Source organism: Tachysurus vachellii, chromosome 7 (assembly GCF_030014155.1).
Source record: "Tachysurus vachellii isolate PV-2020 chromosome 7, HZAU_Pvac_v1, whole genome shotgun sequence".
NCBI classification, from domain to species: domain Eukaryota; kingdom Metazoa; phylum Chordata; class Actinopteri; order Siluriformes; family Bagridae; genus Tachysurus; species Tachysurus vachellii.
In genome coordinates this window covers 24,556,588-24,561,587 of record NC_083466.1, presented here as the reverse complement: position 1 = coordinate 24,561,587, position 5,000 = coordinate 24,556,588, and the positions used below count along the sequence as shown (strand labels likewise).

General features: G+C 43.2%; 1 protein-coding gene across 4 annotated transcripts in view; it reads left to right on the top strand.

Annotated features, from left to right (window-relative positions):
- The window catches only part of si:ch211-241e1.3 (laminin subunit alpha-3), a 112,965-nt gene that overhangs the window by 6,543 nt on the left and 101,422 nt on the right, over positions 1-5,000 (top strand). The gene's annotated exons all lie outside the window — the stretch shown is intronic.

Below are 5,000 nucleotides of genomic sequence, written 5' to 3'. Positions count from 1 at the left end.
CTGGTCTCCACCAAGATGTAAAAACACACCCCTCTATACACACACATTAATTACGACGTGAATGCACAGAGAACCTTACTTAGGCTTGGTGCTGTAACTTTTTTTTACACACCCATATTTATACAAGTGACAGCAAGCAGATTCGAATTGGCATTTCGTAAGAACGAGTGTGTCACGAGCGAGCTTCAATCCCCAGCTCACAGGACAAGCATTGCTAGGTTCTTTAAGACACTTTTTTTTTTTTGATCTGCACTTAAAGTTTTGGCACTGAGCACAACCTCGTATCATATCAAGGCCCTTTTTAGGGTTTAATGCTGTTCTCTGCGTTTACTTTATTTCCAAGTAGGTCATCAAGGTTTCTTAGGGATTTGTGGGAAGCTAATGGACTGCTTCTGCCATGCTGCTGCTTTTAGTGTCTCAAGAGAACAAGAAGTAAAAATAGAGCTGAGTTATCGGTCTAGATTTTACTGTATTTCTTACAGCAACGTGCTGTTGAATTCTTCAAGACTTGGAGAAGTTTGGCTTTAATTCTGTAACTGATAATAGACCTTCTGATTCTGATAAATGGCTGAGTTTCTCGTTTTTAGTTTCTTTTGTTCATGCACTCTGTCTTTTACAAACCCACACACACACACGCACCCAAACACTGCACACACATCCACCTGTTGAAGGATACAGAATCCCGGCACTTATCACGCCAGCGAGACTCTGTTCTCTCAAAAATAGCCTGTGTGTTACTGAAAGTGTGTGTCATTGTGTTTATTTATAGATATATGTGGGGTTTAAAGACTTTGTTTAATGCGTAGAACAGAGAGGGAACCCTACACCTAAAGGACTGATTAAAAAAAAAAATGACTCAGTGTAAATAGGACACCCAGACTTGGACCTTGAACTCTTTAATAATGCAAGTGTAAAAGCTTTATGTTACAGTCCACAATATGGAGGTTCTCTGATCTGTTGACTCACAGGGGATTTGAATCTCTGAACGACTGTCAAGCTAAGACAAGTACAGTACAGCTCCAGGAATAGCCAAGATTCACGGTTCAAGGCAAGGTCTTATAGGGGAGGAGGATGATTCGAATTCGAGTTCAAATGAAAGCAAATCGATTTTGAGTCAACCTTTTTTTCAAGGGCAAACTTTCACTTTGAACTATCCATCCATCTATTCATTTCCTTTAGTGCTTATTCTACACAGGGTTGCAGAGAGCCTGGATTTTATCCCAAGGGACTTGGGGCACAAAGCAGGGTACACCCTGGACAGGGTACCAATCCATCACAGGGTACAATAACATAAACTCACACACCACAGAAACTTTAGAGCTGCCTGCAGCCTACAACGTATGTCTTTGGACTGGGGGTGGAAACCGGAGCACCCAGAGGAGTACAGTACATGCAAGCTCTGTGTATTCAAGGTGGACATAGTGTAGGATTTGAACCCCTAGCTCAGTGGTCTTCACTATTTTCTTTCATGTGAGCCACACTGATAGGACAAAGTCAATAGGAGAGCCACTTTCACCGCAAAGTATGCCAAGTTATTCAGTCTTAAATAGCTTATCTGCTTAAATACAATGTACAATATTGCAATACAGGGGGGCACGGAGGCTTAGTGGTTAGCACGTTCGCCTCACACCTCCAGGGTTGGGGGTTCGATTCCCGCCTCCACCTTGTGTGTGTGGAGTTTGCATGTTCTCCCCGTGCCTCGGGGGTTTCCTCCGGGTACTCCGGTTTCCTCCCCCGGTCCAAAGACATGCATGGTAGGTTGATTGGCATCTCTGGAAAAATTGTCCGTAGTGTGTGATTGTGTGAGTGAATGAGAGTGTGTGTGTGCCCTGTGATAGGTTGGCACTCCGTCCAGGGTGTATCCTGCCTTGATGCCCGATGACGCCTGAGATAGGCACAGGCTCCCCGTGACCCGAGGTAGTTCGGATAAGCGGTAGAAGATGAATGAATGAATGAATGAATGAATGAATATTGCAATACAATAATTACTCGAGTTGCGGATGATCCATGCTCCCCATCAGTTACCTCTTTTGTCACTGTCACATTGCTTTGTTGCTGTTCATTTTGTGCGCGGGATTGTTTGATAAGAAATCGATCCATTTTTTAGTCCGTGTGTACAGTAAACACAAGTTGTTAACTAGCATGAAACACAAAACTAGCTTCTGGCAGGCCGCCAAAAACTGGCTATTGCGCAGAACGCAGTGAGTCAGTGACGAGTCAAATAATGTATATAAATATATATATTATTATTTGTAATAGAGCACATTCACATGATCATATCATCGTATTATTTACTGCCATGCGAGCCGCATATTAAAGCTTGGCGAGCCGCAGGAGGCACGCGAGCCGAGCAATGAGTAACACTGCCCTAGCTGCTGAGGTGTGAGGAAGCTTCATTGCTGCATTGCTCCAATAGCAAAACAACACAATCTTTACTTTTCAAAGCTCTCAATCAAGACCAATACTGTATTAAACAAGATCAATGTTTGAGACCAAGACAAATCCGAATCAAAAATGCTTTTAAGTTTGAGGAAAGTCTAGGACAATACTGACAACATGTCAAGGGCAGATTCAAGTTCTATAGCCATAAAAAAGGAAGATGTTTAACCCATAACAAGCAAATTCATCAGTGGGGAGCTCTTGAAACTGAAGATGTACTGTACCACAAACCACAAAATCTTTGCGGAACCTTGTTCTCCATCAACAACTCACCTCAAACCTCGAACCGCATTTTCCATCTGATTAGCCATTTGCCAGTTCCCTCCTACTAGCTGTTGCCCCTGATCACATGTCAGCTAGCAAGCAGGGATTTGAAGCATACAGTAGCACAAAATAAAGGAACACACTCACTGTTTCCCTCTTCCACATACACAAGAAGGAAGGAGCCAGTGACTGTCTAACATTGCTGTGATTGACAAGAAAGAGAGAATGGCAATTTCACCTTCGGGATTAAAACCTGGCATCTCGCGACGGTACCAAGAACTCTATTAAACAGCAATGTGATGCGCTTTTTATTCAGGACATATAATTTACATCATTTTTTTTCTCGTCAAACCATTCAGTCACTTCTTTTTCACCTGTTTCTGGGCTCGGGTTAGGGGGAGGAAACGAGTTTCACTCAGTCCTGAGCCTCGAGCTGACGCAAGGTTTTGTAGGATGAGGTAGCTTAGTAGTTAAGGTGTTGGACCATTGATTGGAAGGTTGTGAGTTCGAATCTCAGGTCCACCAAGTGTCCATCACTGGGCCCTTGACCTTCAGTTGGTCAGTCATGTTGGGGGGAAAAAAAGGGATAAAATTGTTGAGGGCGTCAAATGCCGTGAACGGGTTGGACTCGTCCTGGAAGACGCCACAGCATTAGGATCACGGGAGCAATACGGTTACTCGAGACAATGACCGATGGCATAAAAAAAGTTTTTGCTCTCAGTACCAAGAATATCTTAGAAATATGTGTTTGAAAGTGACTTGTGTAGTGATAACATATTGTCAAATTGTATGATGGATTAAAGCAGTGATAATGAGTTTAAGTAGGTCTAAATCTCAGCTCAGGTGTGAACACAGTGTTTGAAAATACCTGATCAAATCATTCATTCATTCACTCACTCACTCATTTTCTACCACTTATCCGAACTACCTCGGGTCACGCGGAGCCTGTGCCTATCTCAGGCGTCATCGGGCATCAAGGCAGGATACACCCTGGACGGAGTGCCAACCCATCGCAGGGCACACACACTCACACTCATTCACTCACGCAATCACACACTATGGACAATTTTCCAGAGATGCCAATCAACCTACCATGCATGTCTTTGGACCGGGGGAGGAAACCGGAGTACCCGGAGGAAACCCCCGAGGTGTGAGACGAACGTGCTAACCACTGTGTCAGATAAATGTCAGATAAAAAAAAACTACTAATAAAAATTGCTTCTGTTACTCAGTTCACTCACATTGAATCGATTTGACTGAATAAATTCAAGCCTTGTTTTTCAGATTAAGTTTCATATCAGAAAGCTGTTGTGTCTCCTCCAGCACGGCGAGTAAGGGCCTGCTCATCCTCCCTGCATTCCAGCAATATTTTGTTGACTTTCTCCTCATGATATCACCTACATAACAACTTGTAGGAAAAGGTGATTTGATGTCTTTATAATTTCGATTCACCTTTACATTCCATTTAATCTGAATCTGAGGATAAATACAGATTATTTATCAGACTCTCGGGTGGCTCATCTCACAAGCTACAGTAAAGTTTTACTAGCTTTAACATAGTTTTACGACACTTAAAACTAATAAGGGCATGTTACAATCTGGAATGTCATGCTGGGAGAACCACTCTGTCTTCTTTTAACCTTTTTTTTTGGCTGAGACCAAAAAGAAAGGAGAAATTCAGACGAAAGTAGAGACAAGAACAGAAAATAAAAACTGCAGAAAACAAGAAGAGAAAATGAGGAAAAGACACAGAAGAAATAAAGTTAATGAACAGAAGGGGAAAGGGTATAAAAATGAAAGGAGGAAAGGGAAAAAGAATATGATAAAAAAAATAGGGAAAGGAACGATGATGAAGAAAACAATAAAGCACAAAATAAAACATGGAAGGGGGTCACGGTGGCTTAGTGGTAAGCACGTTCGCCTCACACCTCCAGGGTTGGGGGTTCGATTCCCGCCTCCGCCTTGTGTGTGTGGAGTTTGCATGTTCTCCCCGTGCCTCGGGGGTTTCCTCCGGGTACTCCGGTTTCCTCCCCCGGTCCAAAGACATGCATGGTAGGTTGATTGGCATCTCTGGAAAATTGTCCCTAGTGTGTGATTGCGTGAGTGAATGAGAGTGTGTGTGTGTGTGTGTGCCCTGTGATGGGTTGGCACTCCGTCCAGGGTGTATCCTGCCTTGATGCCCGATGACGCCTGAGATGACCCGAGGTAGTTCGGATAAGCGGTAGAAAATGAGTGAATGAATAAATGAATAAAACAGAACGGAAAAGAGATGCAGAAAGAGAAATGAAGCCTGCAAA